Source organism: Schistocerca serialis, chromosome 11 (genome assembly GCF_023864345.2).
Source record: "Schistocerca serialis cubense isolate TAMUIC-IGC-003099 chromosome 11, iqSchSeri2.2, whole genome shotgun sequence".
NCBI classification, from domain to species: domain Eukaryota; kingdom Metazoa; phylum Arthropoda; class Insecta; order Orthoptera; family Acrididae; genus Schistocerca; species Schistocerca serialis.
The window spans coordinates 184579997-184605943 of NC_064648.1; the positions used below are offsets into that span (position 1 = coordinate 184579997).

Consider the following 25947-nt stretch of genomic DNA (forward strand, 5'->3'; position numbering starts at 1 on the left):
CAATACATTCCTTATGAAAAATATGATTGCAGCTTGTTTTGACTAACTGGTTATTATTTTCATTACTTAAAAAGATAGGACAATCAATATCTTCAGATTGCTCAATTAGTTCATAAGTTTCTTTTGGTTTAATTTGCATTTCGTTTAGGTTCTCCATTTATAAGAAATAATTTTTATTAGTTTTAAAAAAATAAAAAAAAATTTTCAATGAATCACTTAGCTATAAGATCAAAATTACAATTTTTTAAAAGTATGTTTGATTCAAACTACAAATTTATTGTTGTAAAGCTAATAAAATTTTTTTCTCTATAAATGGAAACTACTTTAATCAAGAAGCCCACCAATGTAAGTATTTTTAAAGAAATTAAATAAGTAAATGAGGAATAGGTAAATGTTTTGTATAATATTACGACCTGTGAATATTTAAATACTAGATATCGAGAAGAACTTTGTCTAGAACTCAATAATGATTTTAAAGTTACTTTACCAAATATATTTTCTAAATTAATTGATGATTTTGAAATAATTAAAAAGGATAAATGAAATTGAAATACAAAGAAATGAAGAAACATAAAAATAGAAATAAAGAATTTGTGACTTCGAATTCACAATCTAAAATTTTTAAAATTAAGTACTTTTGGTTTTGCTAATAGATTTTATTATCTTACAATCACATTGTAAAATTTTTATAAAGTACTTTTGTTGACTAATATGTTTTTTTTATTTACTTACATTCACAATGTAAAATTTTTAATATACCTTACTTTTGTTAACTAATAATTTTAATTAATTTACTTATGTTCACAATGTGATTTTTTCAAATAATGTACTTTGTTCACTAATACGTTATAATTATTTACTTACATTCACTATGTGATTTTTGAAAAATAATACACTTTGTTAATTAATACATTTTATTTATTTACTTACCTTCACAATGTGATATTTTTAAAAAATAATGTACTTTGTGAACTAATATATTTTAATTAATTTACTTACATTTACAATGTGATTTTTTAAAAATAATTTACTTTTGTTTACTAATACATGTTATTATTTTACAATCGTGTTGTTAATGAAATAATGAAGTTAAAAATCATTTGGTTATTATAATTAATTTAGTTAATGTAAAAATTATATGTTTAGTTAACGTTTTAAAATCGATTAAGTTAGTTAAATATACAGAATTTTAATAAACTTGTTATATTACTTATAAAATACAGAATTTATTTTAATATTGAGCTAGTGAGCTAGAACCAGTAAAATGATTCTACTTGTGCCCTGCAAAGTGCGCCAGCGATGCGTCTCACTGCCACTTTCATTTACAAGAATAGTAGCGAACATTTTCGCCTGACAGAAGCCGTGCTCCCTGCTGCAAACAGCGCTCTCTAGTTGGCCGTCCTGCTGCATGCCCCCTCAGTTCGGAGAAAGCCTTGCGCTGCTGTAAATAAATCCACACTACCGTTGTGAGAATCAGACAGTTTGACGTGCTTCCATCTGGTATGCGGCCAGCTTAATGGCAACAGCAACCGCAATATTCGACATGTTCCATGAGCCCTGCATAAAGTATAATGACATCAGACGTTTCCACAGGATTCCTAAGTCGAATGTCGAAACATGGCAGAAAAGCAGTATTGTGGGTACACCAGTCAGAAAAATTATGAGATTTACTGTCCGTTCTTGAAAAATGGGGACGGCTGTCCAATACCATATTGCAGTGTCGATTCTGTGTTACTCAAGAAGACAATATTTCTGACAGCGTTCATACATTTCGAATTCGTCACATGAAACGTAGACTCCATCTATGTTTTACGGAGTATACTTGACTTCAGTCCCTCCATAGAATTTCTAAATGGTCTCATACAGCAAGTCACTGAGTTTTCGCGATAAAAATCAATGAAAAACATGAAATTCCCACATAAAGAAAGTGCAGCCTTACACATTTCTGTTCACGTCAGAATACTTTGAAATCACTGAATAATCTATTACGCACGAAAATGTGAGATTTTCCGCAGCAAATTGTAATCGTGAACTTTACGGTCCTGGATAACAGAGCACTCCCCCTGCAAGTTATTTGCTTAAATCAAGTTGCGAGTGTTCTTAGTGCACAGTGTAACACTGTGGATTTCGTGACAGAGCACGGCAGAGGGCATGGATATGATTCGCGAATTGCAGAGGTAATCAGGCATTTTTAATTTGAGATATAAGGGAAGGATAAGGAAGGAAATGGTCGATGCCCTTTCAAAGGAACCATCCCGGCGTTTGCCTGAAGAGATTAAGGGAAATTACAGATAACCTAAATCAGAAAGGCTGGACGTGGTTTTGAATGGTCGTCCTCTCGAATGCGAGTCCAGAATGTTAACCACAGCGCATCTTCACTCGGTTCTTTGTGGGGAATTTGTTCAATGGTTTGCAGGAAGCATAATGTTCCTGAGTCCATCTGTGACCGATTTCTGCAATTTCTGCAGAACAGAAACAGAAGTTCCTTGTTCGACTGTGAGGTGGTGTGATGAGCAAAGTTACACTGCTGGGGTTGTAATGAGACAGTTCCTTCGACCATAAATATAATAGACTGGCCCTGACGTCATTTTCGTGGCTCCAACATCTCTGGGCTGAAGTAACGTGAATGTTGGCAAGACATGGTTGTTTTGTGTTGCCCTTATGGGTGTACTCAGCATTTTGTCGGGGGAAATGGCATTACATTTCACGTGTAAGTGTGTCTATGATAGTGCAGATGCGTTTATTGAAATCTGCTGAAGTGACTTTTATATGTGTTTACACTTGAAATAGAGTATCACGTAAATTAAAGTGTTGAAAGTGGTGCCTGTAAAGTCAGACTCATACTACATTTTGGAAAGTATCTGTGATAATTCGGTTACAGAAGTAAGTATAACTGTTTCTCGTTCCTACTCATAGGTTCCCTAAGGATGAAAACCGAAGGCAGCTTTGGATACAGGCCCTGAAACGGATAAACTTTAAGCCATCTACACATATATGCCTTTTCTCGAAGCACTTTGAGGAGAAATGTTTTGATAGGTTAGTTATTATTTACAATGTATATTTATAATTTGTATTTACAGTGTCTGTCATTTTTAAACCTGATGTTGTTATAGGGCTAAGACTGGAGGGAACTGGCTAAATAGTGATGCTATCCCGACACTTTTCTATTTTCCGGAGCATATGAAATCGAAGAGGCCTAAGCTCCGTATATCACACAGTAGAAGGCGTTCGTTAGATGATGCCTCGTCTTCTGAAACCTGTGCTTCCAATGCCTGTAAGTCTGAATGTTGTTAGAATGTGTGTAATAACTGCGAGTTAGTAAAATATTGTATTAGAATAGAACTGTAGCACATTACGTTAAGTACCATTTCGAACATGCTTTGCCCACAAATTATACCTCAAAACATGCATTTTTGTTTTGTTTATAGTGACGTTATGCAATATAAAAACGAACACCCCGAAAAACAATAGTTTCAGGTACATTGGGGACTTTTCGAATAGCGATTTGTGTACTCCTGGCATAGCAGAAAAAAGTGGTAGATGTGGCAAGACGGCAGATTAGCATAAAAGCCAGAAAGTTATAGAACTTGCAGCGGTCATCTCGTGGGATGAAGATGAAAGTCTTGTCTTTGAAATCTTTGATAAATAATCTTGAAAATAATCGTGTTATGAATGAATCCCTGGCTAATTTACTAAAGGCAAGTATATTTACAACGCCTGTCATTTTTAAAATGTATGACTGATTGCAGGTTGGAATACTTATGCTTTTTGCTATCAGATGCTGCCACCTGGTACTTCAGAGTTGCTCCAACGTGTTAGTAAAGGTAAAGAAGCAAATATGTATCCAGCAGCTCTTCGGACCTTTACTCAACACTAAATTTTTACAGTAGCAAGGCATATAGCTATGTAAGGAAAAATTTTAAAACATCATTGCCACATCGACGAACATTAAGTAAGTGGTACAGTGTTGTTGATGGGGATCCTGGTTTCAGTAAAGAAGCAGCAATAGCGCTTAGAATAAAGAGTCAGGAACTCATTAGCAGGGGTAAGAAATTGCTTTGTGCCATGTCATTTGATGAGATTGCCATAAGGAAGCATGTTGAATTTTGTGGAAATAAGTTTATTGGTTACATAGATTATGATACAGATCTTGGCAATGACAATCTGCCCGATGCAAATGAGGCATTAACATTTATGTTGACTGCTGTTAATGGTTCATGGAAAATTCCAATTGGCTACTTTTTAGTCAATGGCCTAGGGGCTGTTGAAAAATCAAACCTACTTAAGGAGGCATTGAAATTTACATAAGATGCTGGAGTAGAAGTAATTTCTGTTACTTTTGATTGTGCTCACGTAAACACTGCAATGGTAGACAAGCTAGGGGCCTGTCTTTCAGCATGCAGAATGAAATCTTTTTTTAAACACCCTCTATGTAAGGATGATGCTTGCATATTCCTTGATCCATGTCACATGTTCAAGTTAATATGCAATACATTAGCTGGTAAAAGTGTCATTTTTGATGGAAACAGAAATCCAATAAAATGGAATTATGTATTAAAATTACATGAGATGCAAAAAGTGGAGAAACTTCTGGCTGCTACAAAAGTAAGAACAAAACATGTTGAGTGGTATCGTCATAAAATGAGTGTAAGGATTGCTGTGCAAGCATTTAGTGGTACTCTAGTTAATGCTCTAGAATTCCTTGACAAAGATTTGCAGCTAGCTGACTTTAAAGGCTGTGAACATACAGTTAAATTTATAAGAACAATGAACAACCTTTTTGATTGTTTTCAATAATAGGAATCTCCTGTCCAAAGGGTATAAATCACCTCTGTCAATGCAGACAGCTGGCCGTATTTTACCATTTCTTGATGAAGTGGAAAAGTATATTCAGGAGCTGAGAGTTGAGGCCAATGGGCCATCTATTTTGTATACTAACAGAAAGACTGATTTCCTTGGCTTTCTTATATGTATACAGAGCCTAAGAAAATTATGTTTCCCTCATAGACAGCTCACAACCAAAACTAAATTTCTTGCTTACATATAAATTGCTACAGGACCACATAGAGACATTTTTCAGCTCAGTCAGAAGACATGGTGGTGATAACAACAATCCCAGAGCAGCTCAATTCAAAGCAGCCTACAAACGATCGCTTATTCATCAGCAGGTAAGAGGGGCAGAATTTGGATTTACTTTGGATACTGCAGATTGTTCCATTCTCAATGTATCTTCTGGACTGGATGTGACGCAATCTAACCCATTTACATCAGTTATCAATTGTAATTCAGAGAAGTTAGGCCTAGATGTTGCATCAGTCTCTCATGATCACTCATACAGAATTCCTGCTGTCTCATTTGAGCAGCTGTCAAATTACGTATGGAATGTTGTTGCATTGTGCGTAAAATGACTAAGTCAGTACATTGTGTAGAATGTGCAAATTTCTTATGTGGGGCAGTGGACAGTGACATTGGATTAATTAAAAGAAAGAATGTGGGAGGTTTAGTTACACCTTCTGCTGACGTTATTAAAATTTGCAAAGCAGCAGAGCAAGCTTATTGGTTGCAACAGGCGAAGGGAATGTTGCAAAAGAAACATATTATGCTTGTTCTTGTTTTACATCCTATGGCAGATGTTGATTGTAGTGTTTTCCAATCCATCAACGAACATATTATGGACTTTGAGCCCACAGAAAATCACAGAAATGCTCTAATTAAATCAATTTCATTTGAGTATTTTAAAATTAGATATCACCATTTTGGAAAGACTGTGACAGAAACATTCCAGAAAGGTTTTGTGAGGAGTTTATAAACAAAAACTGTGTTGTTTAAGGACATTAAATATTCTATGCCTGATCCCTATAACATTAGTGTTAATAATTGCCAATGTGATGTTGTTTATTATTATTAATGTTTGAACCTTGATGTCTACACAAAGTACAGACAGAGGTATCTGGAGTTCTTAGCCTTCTAAGTGCCCATACTCCATCCACAAAGCCTTTTTCAATATATGTTTGTACTATACTTCCGTTTTCAGACCAACTGGATTCATTTGTTTTATGTAAACCTAGATATTCTTTTGCTCTTAACAGACTATATATTTATGTACTGTCTTTTTTTTATTTTTTGCTCCTTCTAGGTCTGTATGTTGTATTGTTAATTTGTTTGGGCCCTTATATTTTTACTAGATTTATTATCTTGTCAGTGTCTTTTATATATTTTTATCTGTTAAACATTGTTCTGCCCCCTTAGAATATGGGCTTAAGAAATAAATCTGTTGGAAAATATTGTGTTATAAGAAAGAAAATGTGAAATAAAATTTTGTAAGAAATAAAATAACGTTGTGAAATAAAGTATTGAGTTAATTTTTTCTGAATATCTATTTTTTCCCAAGAGATGTTAGTTTTCTATGAATACTTGCAGCAACTGAGAAAAAAGTGTAATAAATTTAAAATGAGAAAAGCACTTGAAAGAATCAACATGTGTTTCTTTTCATGTTATATATGTAAACGCAAACTCCCAAAAGGTGTTTCATGTAAAAGATTAAACCAGTTTCTTGGTTCTTAGTCAACTGTAGTTGGTGCAATGGATTGTGTTCACTTCAGTAAAATGTGCCTGCTACAGATACGTAATAGCCATGAGGTAGTAAGGATTTGTCAGATGAGATTGTAATACAAAATTCAGTAGGCTCTGAGTGAAGCATGTACAGGTACATACATTTAATTCACGTGCAACAGCTTTCAAAATTTGCTATGGAATTTAGTGAAAATGTGAGATTGTTCATGGTGTTGGCAGTGCATGTTTGTAAATATAAGTGGAGTGTCAAACACAAAAGTATTTCTGTTACCTCAGTTGTTACTGCAATGGATAGTGTTCACCTCTGGCAATATGCATCCACTACAGACACCAGTTACTAAGGATTTGCTTCATGAGCTTGCAATAAGAAATTCAGAATGCTATTTGAGTGAAGCAAGTACAGGTATATATATTTCATTCATATGCAACAGTTTCCAAAATTTGGTACAAAACTTCATGAAAATGTGACATTGTGCATGTCATTGGCAGTTTATGAATTCTGCAGAAAACAGACCTCACTTTTCAGTGTAAGAACAACTTTTCCTATCTTTAAAGGTTACTCCTAAGGTAAGCCTAAAATTTCTGTTAAAAAAGTGAGTTTTTAAGCTCTAGGTTGACTAATTGTCTTCTGCTGCTTTTGTAGTAAGCTATTCAAATTGTTCACAAACTGCAATGCTAAACATTAATATGTAATGAAAGGGGAGTTTTATTTGATTTATGCTCACATGATTATTATGCAGAGGCAATGAAAAATTTCCTCATGATCCCACATAGTATCAGAACAAAAGCAGATCACTGTACAGGAATTATTTTTCTAAAATAAGAGCCCCTATTGTTATTGTACTGAGAGACTTCCAAATGTAAGCAGACCGTTTTTGTTTTGGCAGATGAGCTCTAACCTGTTTGTGCCCTGGAAAATAGCTCTTAATCTGGTTGAGGGTCGGTACAGTTTTGCAATATTAGGAGTGGAAAGTTTCCCTTACATAGTTTCCTTAAAAATTATATACTGTCACAGTTCATTATGGGATTTGTTTTGCAGTTTGTTTCCCCACAGAAAGACTATCTTAAGACAGAAGTTGACAACAGTGTTTTAACCTTGAAAAGAGTTTTCCTTGAGATTGTTTTCATCAACTGCGAAGAAATACCCATAAAAAATTAAAATCATTGCATAGTCTCTTGGAACTTTTATTTTATGGCCTGCCCTGGTTAAATTGAGAGCTGTAACGACTGTTTCAGTTAAAATTTTATAGGTGTTTCTTGAGTCATAATTACATCTTTTACTATGGTGCACAATATTCACTTTGGTATATGCATTATTCATTTTGAGGCACTTAATAGCCCACAGGTACCAAGGATTTGTATATACAATTGAGATTATAATAAGGTAAGAGCACCTATAGTCGACACATGAAGAGAATTTTTTCTACCTTCTAATACTATTAAATGAATGTAGGCTCCAAAATTATTTTCTGAAACTTCAAAGTCTCACCTTTCATCTAAAATATCATTTTTTAAACTGATAGTTTAAACTTTTGTAAAGATAGTGGGAACTAAACCTTTGAAGTGCACCTAAAATTGATACTCTAAAATGGACCTGCTGCTAAAGTCGACAATTTTGGCACCTATAGTTGATATAATTCCCATATCCCATTTTCTTTTATAAGTGACTAGAGCTCAAAACGCGGCGAATCTAATATTTAAAGTTTTGACACGAGCCCACTCTTACTGTTTAAAAGAATTTTAACGATATTTTACTTTAATCGATAGTTTATAGTAGTTTCGTCCCGCTGCCCACCAGAGGGGTGTTCGATGTATTTGTTAGATTTTATAAATGGTACTGTGAACAAATACAGGTCAAATGTAGTTCTGGCATAATTTTTCGCAAATAAAAAGTAATTTTTGTTGCAAGCGTTTGGCAGTCAATTGAGAAATGTGGGGAAAATACGATACAAACACAGGACAGCAGACCGCTGATTCGAAATCCCGCCACGTTTTGCAAACAGTCACGTGGTTTATGTTGGAGCCACACGAGCCCTATTGCTTCTGCACAGCAAGGCCAGTCTACTAGTATCTATGGTCGAAGGACAATTCTCTCTCTTTCTCTCCTTGTCCGGCATGTCCTGGAGTTCCGGAAACCACTCGTTCGACAGTGAGGTATACTGCCATTCTACACATTTCCCGCCTTTATTTGGTTGGGATACCATCGATTGTGACTTGATCGCATCGAGATGGTGAAACACCGATGGAAAAGACATTTGCTGGTTATCTACACGTGAGAAACATAAATGATTATTAGTATTAAATTTCGTGACTTCATGTAAAAATCTTCACAGACGACGTAAGTTTCTAGTTACTCAGGCGTTTGCATCACGTCCAAACTGAAATTTCGGCTCTCTAAAGATATAATATCCACTCTTTATCTTCAGAATTATACCAGGCGATTGGTAGCATACTGCTATGCGATTGATATTGTGAGTACTCGCACAAATGGTATGATATTCCGGCAAACCACGTTAAAATAGATGAAATTCTGGAAATGTTCATACGCTACTCGATAATTTCAGCATAAAAGTGTCGCAAATATTGTTGTTTCTGGCGTATAAAATCGGATATTGCAGCTGATATAGGTAAATCAATTCGCGATTGACGAAGTGATTCTCGTCGACACCGCTCAGAAATTAAATATTCCTGGAATCCCAGAGTCTGGAGGCGGTAGCAACTCGGTGCAGAAGCCATAGCAGCAAGCAGGCCTGGCCGGAAACAATAATGTTAGCAGACGCCTTCATACCGGAGGAATCAGGCCTGTCCATAAATCCGCAACAATACAATAGGAATGGAGATCTCTTCTGAACAGCGCTTTGCAAGGCATCCGAGATATGCTCAATAATGTTCAAGGTCTGGGGAGTTTTGTGTCCAGCGGAAGCATTTAAACCCAGAATAGTGTTCCTGGAGTCACACTGTAATAATTCTGGACGTGTGGGGTGTCGCATTGTCCTGATGGAATTGCCCAAGTGCGTCAGAATGCACAATGGACATGAATGGATCCACGTGATCAGATGGGATGCTTAAGTACGTGTCACCTGCCAGAGCCATATCTAGACGGTCAGGGGTCCCATATTACTCCAACTGCAGCTGCCGCACACCATTACAGAGCCTCCACCAACATAAACAGTCCCCTGCTGACATACAGGGTCTGTCCATTCATGAGGGTGTCTCGACACCCATACACGTAAATATGCTCGATTCAATTTTAAACGAGATTCGTCTGATCAGGTAACATGTTTCCAATCATCAACAGTCCCATGACGGCGCTCACAGGCCTAGGCGAGGCGTAAAGCTTTGTGTCGTGTGGTCACCAAGGGTACACGAGTGGGGCTTCGGCTCCGAAAGTCTTTATCCATGATGTTTCGTTGAACGGTTCGCACGCTGACACTTGTTGATGACCCAGCACTGAAAATTGCAGCACGTAGCGGGAGTGTTGCACTTCTGTCACTTTGAATGACTCTCTTCAATCGTCATCGGTCCCATTCTTGCGGGATCATTTTCCTCCGATGTCGGAGGTTTGATGTTTTACCGGATTCCTGATATTCCTTATATTAGTGGTATGCTCGTGAAATGGTCGTACGGGAAAATCCCCGCTTCATCACTGTCTATGAGATGTTGTGGCAGATCGCTGGTGTGTAGACTATTACACCACGTTCAAACTCGTTTAAATCTTGATAACCTGACATTGTAGCAGCAGTAACCGATATAACAACTGCACTGGACACCTGTTGTCTTTATTGGCGTTGCCGACCCCAGCGCCGCGTTCTGCCTGTTTACATGTCTCTGTATTTGAATACGCATGCCTATAGTAGTTTCTTTGATGCTCCAGTCTATATATGGCACATGTGCTTCTGATTTTGGGTTCTATGTCTCTTCGCGGTATGTGTAGGAGTGCCTGACGGTCGATAGCTATATGTAGAAGTGATTACTTTGTGTGATGCAGGATATGTGTTTACTACAGTGACTACTGATAAGGCATGGTGATACAACCGTTTGCAGTGGTATTGCCTGGTTGGAGATCGGTTTCACTCCTAAAATTTCAAGCTATCCTCGACAATAGCAAAACAGTGTAATTGACTAAGTGTCTTTGGAAATAGTGCCTGTACTTCGTGATCTGGTGACCACTTTTGCAGGGTTCTACTGTCTGTGCAATATTACTGCAGTATGTTTTTCTTCGATCTGTACAACAATAGGTGTCTTCTGAAATTATCGAAATTTCTCCATCTGTACAAGATGGCGGACATTGCTTCGACACAAACAGCACCATTTTGGTGGGTATATTCAAAAAGAACTAATCAGGATACTCCAATCACAGGCCATTCCATGACGTCATAGAGCCACAGGTATCTCTACAGAACGTTTCGAACAAAGACAGGAACAGGACAAGGCATCCACGTACAGTTCAGTATTATCAGGGAGTCAGGTGACATTTTATTTGTTAGAGTGTTCAGAGACAAGTCCAAGCAGAGCAGCCTCCTCTGGTTCGGACAGGTGGGACACTGTACCCCACCTGTCATTGTGGCGTTACACCATCACCAGAACAGCTGTTGTAAGACATCGAAAATTCCCCGAAAATTCCAGTGATTTTTCTCGTCTGTAGGAGAGTGCTTAGAATTCTAGGAGAATCTTTTGTACAACTGATCTACTGCCAGGTACCCCATATCAGAGACCTCAGTAGGCATTAGACATCGTGAGAGAGCAGAATGGGGCGCTCCACGGAACTCAGGGACTTCGAACGTGGTCAGGTGATTGGGTGTCACTTGGGTCATACGTCTGTACGCGTGATTTCCACGCTCCTAAACATCCCTAGGTCCACTGTTTCCGATGTGATAGTGAAATGGAAACGTGAAGGGACACGTACAGCACAAAAGCATACAGGCCGACCTCATCTGTTGACTGACAGAGACTGCCAACAGTTGAAGAGGGTCGTAATGTGTAATAGGCAGACATCTATCCAGACCATCACACGAGAATTCCAAACTGCATCAGGATCCACTGCAAGTACTATGACAGTTAGGCAGGAGGTGGCAAAACTTGGATTTTATGGTCGAACGGCTCCTCATAAACCACACATCACGGTGGTGAAACCCAAAAGATACCTCGCTTGGTGTAAGGAGCGTAAACATTGGACGATTGAACACTGGAAAAACGTTGTGTGGGGTGTCGAATCACGGTACCCAATGTGGCGATCTGATGGCAGGGTGTGGCTATGGAGAATGCCCGATGAACATCATCTGCCAGCTTGTGTAGTACCAACAGTAAAATTCGGAAGCGGTGGTGATATGGTGTGGTAGTGTTTTCATGGAAGGGGCTTGCACCCCCTATTGTTTTGTGTGGCACTATCACAGCACAAGCCTACATTGATTTTTTAGGCACGTTCTTGCTTACCACTGTTGAAGAGCAACTTGGGGATGGTGATAGCATCTTTCAACACGATTGAACACCTGTTAATAATGCATGGCTCGTGGCGGAGCGGTTGCACGACAATAACATCCCTGTAATGAGCTGGCCTGCACATATTCCTGACCTGAATCCTATAGAACACCTTTGAGATGTTTTGGAATGCCGACTTCGTGCCAGGCCTCACCGACCAACATCGATACCTCTCCTCAGTGCAGCACTCCGTGAAGAATGGGCTGCCATTCCCCAAGAAACCTTCCAGCACCTTATTGAACGTATGCCTGGGTGAGAGTGGAAGGTGTGATGAATGCTAAGGGTGGGTCAACACCATACAGAATTCCAGCATGACCGATGGAGTTCTACACGAACTTGTAAGTTATTTTTAGCTAGGCGTCCGGATACATTTGATCACATAGTGTACAAGCAGTAATTTGACTCGCTGTTGACATCGCTTATCAACATCCATCGAGGAATCGCATCGAATGCGGCCTTCAGTCCGGTCAAGGTAACTGACGCCGTAGTCCCGTTCCTCACCAGCTGCTGCTATGGCTTCAGCGCTCGCCGTACCGCGACGCCGCGGCAGTCAGTGAAGGCACTGCGTGTGTTGGACTTACACATGCCGATATAGGAAGTGCCCTGTCCCCACCCACTCACGGTTGTTCTTATTCATTTGTTGAACGGCAATGACGGCTGTCGTGTAGCCCTGTAGTACAACGATCCTGACCTGCCTATTAGGTAGGCCCTGGCCCATGCGCCAAACTATGAGGACCACTGGTGTCCTGACCCAGGATGATAGGGAAGATCCCCATATCCACCGATCTGTGACAGCAGCAGACTGCGGCGTTAAACCCTGTGATTGGTCATGGCAAGGTAGCGATCTCTCCTAGTAGGGGCTATCATTGCTCAGTATCATGGAAGACATCTACAATAAACTTGTATGTCACTTTACCGCTATGAGGGAATCGAATGTGATCTTTATGTACACCACCAATCCATTTGACTGTTTGCCTTACAAGCTAAAATACTGGGGTATTTATGGAGTGAACTAGTGGCTGCTATTCACCCAGTGTCACTTTTCATGGCCGCATTCTAAACTAAACTATGTCCGAACAGGCCTTGGAATGCCCAGTGGTACCGACCGGCCGCCATGTCATCCTCATCCCACAGGCATTACTAGATGCGGACATGGTGGGGCATGTGGTCAGCGCACCGCTCTCCCAGCCATAGGTCAGTTTACGAGACTGGAGCCACTACTTCTCAGTCAAGTAGCTCCTCAGTTCTTCTCACAAGGGCTGAGTGCACCTCGCTTGCCAACAGCGCTCGGCAGACCAGATGGTCACCCATCCAAGTGCTAGCCCAGCCCGACAGCGCTTAACTTCGGTGATCTGACGGGAACTGGCGTTACCACTGTGGAAAGGCCGTTGGCCTCATGGACGCATAGAACTCGCTATTACGAAGATGACAACGGTTCTCGAACTCGCTATTACGAAGATGACAACGGTTCTCACTCCACCGAGCTCGCTTCACAACTTTGTTACACTGCAGAGCTTCTCTGTAAAAGCTCTTAGCGTGCATTGTTGCATTAGCAGCAGCATTCATCATATATCATAGGTGACGTGACACTTTCTAATTGCGCTGCTCATTGCATTTCTGCTGAGCTCTGCTGTCTGGCTTGCAAGAAGTGCCGATATTGTCGGCGGTGAAGTGTTGTTCTTGGCATCCACATCGTATTGCCGTAATGTAAGCGAGATGGCTTCGCTCTGACACTTACAATATTTTGACTATTTGCTGCCTTGTACAAGGCTGGCATGCAGCAACAGTTTAGACCCATGTTCGTCAATAAGCAGCCTTTTGTGGGACAGCTTGAGTCTTTCTTCAGGCGTCTGCCGACTGATTTCCTTCAACACTTCCGTGACATTCTGCCCTTCTCTGTATACGTTCTGTAGCCCCTGTGAGTCCTATCTGGTTTTGATTCCACACACTTGAGTATCATTCTGTGACGAGACCCACAAATGTTTCTTAACAAATGTCGACTATACACTGGTTCCACTGTCCAAGAATCGTGCCAGAGACCCGAAGTCATCGTCACTACATTTCTCCCAAGCCCACTAGTTTTGAACTTGTCAGTGCCAGATAAACGAACAGCTAAACTGATACGGAAATAAAAAAGAATAAAAATGCAAGATTAGGAGGGAACCCTCCACTGGCTTTTTCGGCACCAGCTGACTGCAGTCCTGCCGTCTATGTCATCGACGTGGTTTCCGCACACTGACTCGCAAGTTATTCGGTGAATTCCTGTGTAGTCTTCTAGTGCTGAGGCAGTACCCGCTATGACAGCTGGACTTGCGTCTGCCCTGCCGAGACGCACACAATTCGCCAAGTCATTCAGTGGCCTCTCAACGCCGAAGCAGCCTCCGCCATGCCCGTACAAGTCGCTGCTGCTGCGCCATTCCTGTCAGCAGAACTGACGTCCCTGCATTTTACGTGAATATAAGTAACGTATTACGTTTCTAGCATTTGTAGACTTAGAGAAAGCTTTTGACAATGTTGACTGGAATACTCTCTTTCAAATTCTGAAGGTGGCAGGGGTAAAATACAGGGAGCGAAAGGCTATTTACAATTTGTACAGAGACCAGATGGCAGTTATAAGAGTCGAGGGGCATGAAAGGGAAGCAGTGCTTGGGAAAGGAGTGAGACAGGGTTGTAGCCTCTCCCCGATGTTATTCAATCTGTATATTGAGCAAGCAGTAAAGGAAACAAAAGAAAAATTCGGAGTAGGTATTAAAATCCATGGAGAAGAAATAAAAACTTTGAGGTTCGCCGATGACATTGTAATTCTGTCAGAGACAGCAAAGGACTTGGAAGAGCAGTTGAACGGAATGGACAGTGTCTTGAAAGGAGGATATAAGATGAACATCAACAAAAGCAAAACGAGGATAATGGAATGTAGTCAAATTAAATCGGGTGATGCTGAGGGGATTAGATTAGGAAATGAGACACTTAAAGTAGTAAAGGAGTTTTGCTATTTAGGGAGCAAAATAACTGATGATGGTCGAAGTAGAGAGGATATAAAATGTAGACTGGCAATGGCAAGGAAATCGCTTCTGAAGAAGAGAAATTTGTTAACATTTAGATTTAAGTGTCAGGAAGTCATTTCTGAAAGTATTTATATGGAGTGTAGCCATGTATGGAAGTGAAACATGGACGATAACCAGTTTGGACAAGAAGAGAATAGAAGCTTTCGAAATGGGGTGCTACAGAAGAATGCTGAAGATAAGGTGGGTAGTTCACATAACTAATGAGGAGGTATTGAATAGAATTGGGGAGGAGAAGAGTTTGTGGCACAACTTGACTAGAAGAAGGGATCGGTTGGTAGGACATGTTTTGAGGCATCAAGGGATCACAAATGTAGCACTGGAGGGCAGTGTGAAGGGTTAAAATCATAGAGGGAGACCAAGAGATGAATACACTAAGCAGATTCAGAAGGATGTAGGTTGCAGTAGGTACTGGGAGATGAAGAAGCTTGCACAGGATAGAGTAGCATGGAGAGCTGCATCAAACCAGTCTCAGGACTGAAGACCACAACAACAACAACAAGTAACGTATACGTTTTTGTCTTAAAGATTGCAGCGAATATTTACACTTAATATCCACAATGTTTTCGCATTATTTCTTGTAGTCATAGTCAGGTTTGGTAACATCTTCACTGTTTCCACATGTGCTTGTGTGCATCGTCAGGCAATTGTTTGACAAGCAGTGCTGACAACCCATCGCCGTCAACGAGCACTGAAACACATATGCTTAAATAAAAAATTACTTCTTAAAAATTTACATATGTCGTACGATGGACAGAGCTCGGTCTTTTTTTTTTTTTTTTTTTTTTTTTTTTTTTTTTAGCAAGGTTTGCGGTTTTAGGAAGATGAATTTCAAGGGTGTACTTTCTGTCCGGCGCAAGCTTCGAGAGCGAATGGCGCTGTTACGGGTTTTGGAGCGACAGTTTAGTCTGTTTCTACAAGCCCATCAGTAGCTGTCACATTTACTGCTATGTGTTTTGCTAGTAAGAAAAACTTGCATCCTGTATACAGTGTCCAGTCAAGTGCGACAGTTACTCACTCAAAAAGGGGCAAAATCTGCATTACGAAATTCTGCAGTTGGCTGGTGGCCACGCGAGCAACAAGAAGCAAAACACACACTGTAGTACCCCCTTCTGCGCATGTGCTGATTTGCTGGCATATTGAATGTGTCTGCTGATTCTGTGATACTCCAGATGGTTGCCGTACTTGACCTGTACAGTACATGGCGGTTGCTCATCTGAACCCTCACATCAGGCATTAGCATTCATGGTGCAGTGATGGAATGTCTGCTTGCCACAGAGGTGACCTGAGATCTATTCCAGGCTATGAGATACACTTTGCCACCAATGTGCGACGACAGGAAGCGGCGACCTTCACCTTGCCTTGTAGAAACCTTCGCCTCCAATTCATGTTTCTTGTATTAGTAGTGCAAAATCATGGTAGCTCTGGATCATGTAAACACTGTGCATTTCATGTTTGAAACTAACTTTAAAACACTGACTGCAGAATTTCATGACTGGATTTATGCCTCTGTAATATATGAACTGATTGCCTTTGGAACTGCCAGATGAGGAAAGGTATGGAAAGTAGGGAGACTGATTAGGAACAATTAGTCGATCTACATAGAATACAAGTAGATTGGGGCGTGCGGACTGTAAAAATTGGTGTACATGCCAGCTTGCATCGTAGTGTGTGAGTGCAGAATTTGGCCTGCAGCAGGAGGAGGAAAAGGATGAGGAGGAGGAGGAATGGGGGGGGGTGAGGTGGGGGCGGCCAGCGGTCCCTGCACTGCCAGCAGAGGGCGGACCCCCGGATAACCAAAACTATCATGTTGTTGTTGTTGTTGTCTTCAGTCCTGAGACTGGTTTGATGCAGCTCTCCATGATACCCTATCCTGTGCAAGCTTCTTCATCTCCCAGTACCTACTGCAACCTGCATCCTTCTGAATCTGCTTAGTGTATTCATCTCTTGGTCTCCCTCTACGATTTTTACCCTCCACGCTGCCCTCCAATACTAAATTGGTGATCCCTTGATGCCTCAAAACATATCCTACCAACCGATCACTTCTTCTGGTCAAGTTGTGCCACAAACTCCTCTTCTCCCCAATCCTATTCAATACTTCCTCATTAGTTATGTGATCTACCCATCTAATCTTCAGCATTCTTCTGTAGCACCACATTTCAAAAGCTTCTATTCTCTTCTTGTCCAAACTATTTATCGTCCATGTTACACTTCCATACATGGCTACGCTCCATACAAATGCTTTCAGAAATGACTTCCTGACACTTAAATCTATACTCGATGTTAACAAATTTTTCTTCTTCAGAAAAGCTTTCCTTGCCATTGCCAGTCTACATTTTATATCCTCTCTACTTCCACCATCATCAGTTATTTTACTCACCGAATAGCAAAACTCCTTTACTACTTTAAGTGTCTCATTTCCTAATCTAATGCCCTCTGCATCACCCGACTTAATTCGACTACATTCCATTATCGTCGTTTTGCTTTTGTTGATGTTCATCTTATATCCTCCTTTCAAGACACTGTCCATTCCGTTCAACTGCTCTTCCAAGTCCTTTGCTGCCTCTGACAGAATTACAATGTCATCAGCGAACCTCAAAGTTTTTATTTCTTCTCCATGGATTTTAATACCTACTCCGAATTTTTCTTTTGTTTCCTTTACTGCTTGCTCAATATACAGATTGAATAACATCGGGGAGAGGCTACCACCCTGTCTTACTCCCTTCCCAACCACTGCTTCCCTTTCATGTCCCTCGACTCTTGTAACTGCCATATGGTTTCTGTACAAATTGTAAATAGCCTTTCGCTCCCTGTATTTTACCCCTGCCACCTTTAGAATTTGAAAGAGAGTATTCCAGTCAACATTGTCAAAAGCTTTCTCTAAGTCTACAAATGCTAGAAACGTAGGTTTGCCTTTCCTTAATCTTTCTTCTAAGATAAGTCGTAAGGTCAGTATTGCCTCACATGTTCCAGTGTTTCTACGGAAGCCAATCTGATCTTCCCCGAGGTTGGCTTCTACTAGTTTTTGCATTCGTCTGTCAAAACTATCATGTGAGACATAATTCTAATACTAAAACTATTCATGAAATATCACCCAAAATTCTTCGTTTTGAGGACTTTGTAAATAGGACATATTAATTTTAGGGTGATGATACATGTTACGTTTGTTACATTGAGTGCAATACAAATAGATGTATACTTACTGTCACTAATGTGGAATGCGACAGTTGAGCAAAGAACGTAAATTTAGTCACAATCTTTGGATTATTAACATTCTGTGAAGTACATGGAAGTTGCTAATACCCTAACGAAGTTCGTGAAGAGCGATAGAATTAACGTTACTCGAAGATTTATATCGCCTTTTTCCAGTATATTATGGGCAGCAGAAATAAATCACCGGTTACTACGAGCTGTAACTAATGTCATGAAACCGATCTCATGTTGGAAATAATGTACGCCACTCTCAGTGTTTACACGTTTCATTTTTATGTCTTGAAATAGTCACACCATTCTTGCTACGCAACAGACGTCTATCACCTTCTGATGATGAATCGCTAGGCGAATCCAAATCGGTCACAGTAAAAAAAGAAAAAGAAACGAGTATCCACAAAAGGTGACTAGTTGCAGTACCGGGAGTCATTCTGAGCCATTGCGAGTTTAGTGCCGGCACTGTTAACGTTTCATTCTCCACTGCTAATTTTGTATTGTGGTCAGGATAAAAATTTTCTGGGGAGCTCAATTGTAAGTCATTCCTGAAGACAGTCGAGACTTCTTTTCAAAGTATTTCATTCATTAGAATAGTTTCAAATATCCAATTAGTTACCTAAGTATGGACCAATAGCCAGCATTGTTAGGTTGTGCCGATATAAAACTGATGCGTGGTCCACAGCAGTGGGTAGCAATGGGCTGCTCTGTTTGTGGCAGCCGAAATTTGGCATCAGTTTAGAGAAATAGGTGTTCTGAATTTTATTCCCATGTCTCCAAGGTAGGCACGTTTGTGGAACTGGAAACTACACAGAAAGCTGTGGAAGTCGTCCAGAAGAAGGAAATGTGCCACTTCAAAGCCACTGAAAGCTTCAGTTTACCTCTGTCAACTCTACAACACTACCTGAGGAATTACAGTGAACAAAAAATGAGTGAAATAATTAGAACACTACAGAAAATTCCTACTTCCGGTACGAACAGAAGATGATCTTGCAACAGCACTGCAGGAATATGAACAACAGGTAGTATGCACTTATAGCTATTGATTTTAAGTCTCCCGGATTCTGACTCACAGAGCACAAAAGAATTACCAAATACTTTCGGTGGGGGACAAGTCTTCTGTAGGTGAAACATAACTGAGAGGGTTTCTGAAACGACAACTTGAGATTTCAGACATGTGAGAAGCTTTCTGTAGTCAGAGCTAAGGGCTTTGCAAACGAGGTAGTAGACTTCCTTTCAGCTATTGAAAGGTGACTCAAAAGCCCTGCAGTTTTCTGCCCACATACTTTTCTATTGTAATGTCAGTGGTATCGCTGTTGTCCGGGATTGATCTAGCAGGGTTACAAGTTTCAAAGGCGAAACGAGTGTCTCAAAAATGGCTTCAGCAGATAGAATTGCTCCTATGACTTTTGTTAGATGTACGAATCCAAAAGGCCATTTTGTGCTTCCATCCATTCCATTTCAGGACAACAAGAAAGAATTTAATCGTGCCAATGCAACTCCGTGATAAAGTGTCCGCAGTCTGCTCGAACACAGCTTCCACTGACTGGTTACAACACTGTACAAAAAAACGCGAAACCCGCACCCAGTAATGTTTCTTCGCGATGCGCGTCTTTCCCACACTCATAACTACAGTATGATACTGCTCGAGAACAGGGCGTTCCACTTATCCCTTAAAAGAAGTGCCGTTCCGCAGTTGATTTCTGGATCGACAGTAATGACAGCTTGAAAGTCAGGCAATGTTCCTACAGCTGTCCTTGATACTTGCTGCAGAAATTTTACATCAAACACGACTTAGTGTATCAAATAATTTCGCGCACTACTTGAAACAGAGGTTGTTAGCGAAATAATGTTTGGTGTTAGTACACCGTGGGCGGCCGTTAGATGGATGTAACATGCTGTGATAGGACTGTGGATTTACTGGGAGAGCGGAAGAAAATATCTTTGTAATACTGTGACATTGACTGGCAGCCAGACGCTGGTGTCTTCGAGCACGGCTGAGTTTTAAATTGTTGAGTACAAGCTCGAAGCGCTAAACAGTGTTACAAATTGTATATTGGAGGTGGTCATCCTGACTTGGTTTCGGCCTCTCTGTCGTGTCTTCTCTCTCTCTCTCTCTCTCTATCGGAGGGTGTGTTCCGCCGCCGTGGTCGGACCGCCACTCTGCTCGCAGCACCCCTACGGCCTGTTCCCGCCTCGCCCGCTGCTTCTGCGCACGCGCGGCACTCAGCCCGATTCGCTGTCCACATTCGGCGTCGCGTCCCCGCCTGCGATTTTCCCCTCGAGGACTGCGATGGTCGTTTGCGCGGGCAGTCTGACGACGGGAAATGTGAGGCACGAATGTCGCAACCTGTTGCTATTTGTACGTGAATAACAGTGCTGTAAGCCACAAGACGGAATCTTTACACAGGTTTTCGTTACGTAGAGAGTAGCGCAACATGTTACGGGTGTGCTGTTCTTCCCAGAAATAACTGTATCTTCGGCTTGAGTTTCGTCGATCACATTCGGATCTCGGAAATTACTTTCTTGGTTTCTCGTTTTCTGGCGTACGCGGACGCGCACTTGTATGAAAGTCAGTGCTGTAAACTCATCGCTTTTAAACCAGGCCTGAAACGCATCTGCCTGTCTAAAGCTTATTTTACACTATTCTTGGACTCCTTCCACTGATACCCAAGCTGTTAGTGCTGCAGAGGAAATTTCTGTACTGACCGCTCAGGTAACGTGAAGCCTGTTTGTTGTCGTTCTGGCTAAGCAGAACGATCTTCCTAACTTTCTTTGTATTCCTATAAACGATCGTATGCTGTGACAATGTAATGCTCTTGTGATCACTGATTCCCTGTTCTGCCCTTACAGATTCAGAAAGTCCTGCTCACTTTGTCACCTGCAGGCCTAAGACGTTGTCTTCACGAGTCGGTTCTCAGATTAATGCCTCGAGGTAGGTTTTGGCTAAAGCACCTGGATCAATTTCTCATGACTGTCTGGCCCTACCACCAGTCTTAGCCACCTGAGACTCCCACTGTATGGATGACAGGTTAAGGTTTCCACCTAAAACTTTAATATGGCCAGGAAATGCACGTCAAATATTCTCCTGGTTTCCCCTCAAACTATTACCCCACTGTTGCTGTTGACAGGCGGGGGGGGGGGGGGGTCTACTATCGTGTTTGATCCACCTTCAACGATTGTCTCGGCACAAATTATTTTACACTCGGGATCTGCACTAATCTCACTAATGTAATCGCGTTTTTTCTGCTGTAAACACAAGCGTTCAACCTATCTTTATAACATACATTGCTACCGGAATTTGCACCGATCGAGGTGGCGCAGTGGCTAGCACACTGGACTCGCATTCGGGAGGACGACGGTTCAATCCCGCGTCCGACCATCCTGATGTAGGTTTTCCGTGATTCCCCTAAATCGTTCCAGGCAAATGCCGGGATGGTTCCTTTGAAAGGGCACGGCCGACTTCCTTCCCCTTCCTTCCGTAATCCGATGAGACCGATAACCTCGCTGTTTGGTCTCTTTCCCTAAACAATCAAATCCTACCGGAATTTAGAATCTCGTTGCTACTGAATTCGAGTTTCAGCCAGCTTTCTGTCCCTAGTACTGTGTTAGTATTGTTACCGATTACAAGCGAGATTAGTTCTGACCCCTTTCCGTAGACGCTCTTGCACTTAATTAATACCACGTGGACATAGTGAGAACAATTTAAGGTCAAATTCTCTAGATTATAGTGTCCTGCATGTGTGTCGGCGCTGGGTCGGCGGTAACAAACACGTCACGGGTTGCGTGGATTCTGGGAGCAATCGCCATTCAACGTCTGTTGAGAAAGGATGAAAACCCAGACAGAGCTCTTAATCGACTGGTTCAAATATATCTCTCACATCGTCAGAGAGGACTATGTTGAGATGCCCTTTTACTTACTAAATATGTAACGTTCTTTACGAAAGTGTAGCGTTCTTTATTAACATTAAAATACTTGAAACTTCCTGGCCGATTAAAACTGTGTGCCAGACCGAGACTCGAACTCGGGACCTTTGCCTTTCGCAGGCAAGTGCTCTAGGAGACGAGGTACTGGCAGAAGTAAGGCTGTGAGGACGGGGCGTGAGTCGTGCTTGGGTAGCTCAGATGGTAGAGCACTTGCCCGCGAAAGGCAAAGGTCCCGAGTTTGAGTCTCGGTGCGGCACACAGTTTTATTCTGCCAGGGAGTTTCATATCAGCGCACACTCCGCTGCAGAGTGAAAATCTCATTTTTGAAATACTTAAATGAATGCCTGAACTGTGAATGCATACAAAACTGGAGTTATCGTGTGGCGTGTTGTAAGTGCAAGTGGTGTACTTACTCTGTGTAAGTGTTAGCAAAACTTTGTGCGAACTCATGGGGCGATGCTACTCCCAATACCAACAAAGAAATACAGTCACTGCAAAATACAAGCAGCCCCTGATGTACTGAATGCTCTGGCCCTGTTCGAAACTGATAACTTTGGTCCCTGTACACATAAAAAATAATAATATTGTCTTACCTGTAAAGCAGCAATGGCAGATCGCGTTGTATTCTGCCCTCTCATGAAGAAGAATAAAATATACGAGCTACCGGCTCAGTGGAGTGCAATGCTGGCTGAAATATTTTGAAATATACATGAAATTCTTTTGGCAGATAAACTGAAACATTTAAGAAAAAGTGAATGCATTAAGAAAAACATTTGACCCGGACAGGGAGGTGGTAGTGATTCGGGTGAATTACTAATACTGACTTTTTCAATAGTGAAATTGTATTCAAAGTTAAGTTTGGCTTTTCAAAACAACTGACAATTGAAATTACGTTACTCAGAAAAATTACATCCTTTACACTAAAGGAAAGCTCTTCTTTGCAGATGTAGTCGCAAACAATGACATTTGTACAGCAGGTATTAGCTAACATCACTAAAAAGCATAAAGACAAATCATCAAACTATTTATACCTGTGTTAACAAATCTCAGAAACATTACAGAAGGGTAATATCTAACTAACCTATACATCAAATATCTGGGGTTACCCAGAATAGAACTCGTTGCTATCACCCAACTCATTTACATTAACGCGCTAGCAAAGGGAAAGCAGTAAAAAATTAATCTCTTTGCCTTTACTGCGAGAAGACTTCTGGTTCCACATTTATATTTGCAGTAATACATGTACTCGTAAAGCCTCTTTGCAATGTCAATCCAGTAATCATTTCTTGTCACAATTAAATTTAGATTTCATCACTTCACTTTACATCCCATTATAAAATCACTTATCATTTTTAACTGCCTATTTTATGTGCGGGGTAACACAAAATATTGATATGAGATAATTCCTGCATTATCATCTAACACTTGGCAGCTTTACATAGCACATTAAAAACTACCTACTCCATCCCCTTTCGCTCACAGACTGTTACACGGTCACTGCTGTGTGCCAAGCGCTCTCTTACTCCAGCACTACAATCTCAGACCGGAAGCAGTATCTTTGGCTCTGTGATCGTGCAAAGTCAGCGATCCGCTTTATAGAGCCCATCAGAAATTTAATCGTTTACAATATAATAGTTTCATTTTACTTTATTAATACGATTATTGTATTCGAGTGTCACATAAGTGTACCCGACTAGACTCCTTTCAAATATTCTAGAGTACTCCATTCCGGAAACATTGATACGTGTGAAGTATGTCAATACAAACGGAAACAATTTCAGTTCAGTTCTTGATTGGTGGCTGAGTTACAGTAAGCCTAGTCTGCTAAAGGACCTTGTCCACTACTGTTCTGAGGCAGCTTTTCAGAAAAGGAAGACAATGCAATTTCACAATCAGTCTTCAAAAGACGCACTCGGCCCTTCTCCTAGTCGTAACGGAAACCGATACTTTGTGCTAAAACAGACCAAAGCCCCCTGTTGCCACTTATTGATTTGTAGACCATTCTAAAGAAAACGACATCAGGCTAACACACACAGAAGCATTGAAAGCGGACATTCTTGGCTGACAGACGGAGGAATTGTCACACGATACCTGTTTTTCTACAACTGATATCTATTATGTTACTTGCATTGCTTATTAGAATTCGCAGTAAGTTTGTAAAACGTATGCCGGTTTCCTGTTTGTGCAGGAGTTACCATAGCTATTTGTTGCTGACACAATAAAAAACCATGTGCGAGTCGGGCGAAAGAAGTTGTCACAGGTTCATGTGCTCTTGCTGTGTGTAGTATCACGTGTCTGTACGCACATTCTTGGTTTCCGTTACGACTAGGAGAAGGGCCTAGTGCGTCTTTTGAAGACTGATTGTGAAATTGCATTGTCTTCCTTTTCTGAAAAGCTGCCTCAGAACAGTAGTGGACAAGGTCCTTTAGCAGACTAGGCTTACTGTAACACAGCCACCAATCAAGAACTGAACTGAAATTTTTTCCGTTTGTATTGACATACTTCACACGTATCAATGTTTCCGGAACGGAGTACTCTAGAATATTTGAAAGGAGTCTAGTCGGGTACACATGGCACGTTTTAATGTTGAGACGACGCTTTTCAAAATGGTGCATGGGGGCTTAGTTAAAATGCAATAAGTTTAGTGGCTGTGTGTCCGGTTACGAAGTCTCGTATCTGGTTGGCCCTGAGTAGTATCAGTACGCAATCTGACTGCATAAACTAACAATAGAGAATGACAAGAAATTTCCATTAACACAATTGATTAATTAAGTCCCCTGCAACTATAAAAGCTACGAAACAACAAAGCACAAGGGTAACTGTTCTGTGTGTGGTAGTGTGATTCAACGTACATTTATCTGGCACGGTTCTTCCTCAGTATGACAAGATATTTTAAACACCATTTACAATGAACTAATTGAAAAACCAGAAATACTATCTATAATTGCACATAGAAACCAGAATTACAAGTCTAACACATGAACATGAGCAAGATGCTTTGTTGACTGAACCTGTGACCAAGAGGCATTGTCATTAAAGGAATGTGAAATATTTTTTTTTACCTCAATATATATTGACGAAAAATACACTGTGATCATTGCAACATCTTCCATCTATACATTACACCAACCGAACAGCATCTACTCTCTCGCCCAACAGAACAACAACTGCACTCAACATTTTTTGAATTAGTACAGCCCTTGACATCCTCTGACCTACTACTGCGCCAGTGGAGGCGGCGGAATAATAATCTTTGGCGCAATCTCTGGCGCTGTGACTCAGTGTAGCCACCTTTCATATGCCCCTCCTCCACGGGCTAGTATTTGGTGGTATTTTTGCCAGCATTGGTGATGAAAATACCACCAAATTCGTCTAAAAAATACAGACAAAGTAAAAGATGATATATTTTGGCTTTGCACTGACCCTTCAATAACCTAATATATAAAATACAGTAAGGAATACAAATGCTTGCATACATGTGATTTTACATAATAGTTTACAGAAGTATCATTTCTCAGAGTAGTTAAACAGTTCAATCAATGGCACCAGCAATGACGAATAGGTGCAGGTAAGAGTCTCAAAACATTTCATGAACAGTCTATACACAATAAATCAATTTATACAAATATTCACATAAAATCTTTTCAATAGTTCAATAAACAAGTAGCACTCCTCAGAGTAGTTGACACTTCCAACAGTAGCA

At 40.7% G+C, this 25947-nt stretch overlaps 1 protein-coding gene and 1 pseudogene across 1 annotated transcript in view; one reads left to right on the forward strand and one right to left on the reverse strand.

Annotated features, from left to right (window-relative positions):
• The window catches only part of LOC126427123 (uncharacterized), a 525102-nt gene that overhangs the window by 353071 nt on the left and 146084 nt on the right, over positions 1-25947 (forward strand). The window lies entirely within an intron of this gene.
• Positions 13327-13444, reverse strand: LOC126427452 (5S ribosomal RNA; annotated as a pseudogene).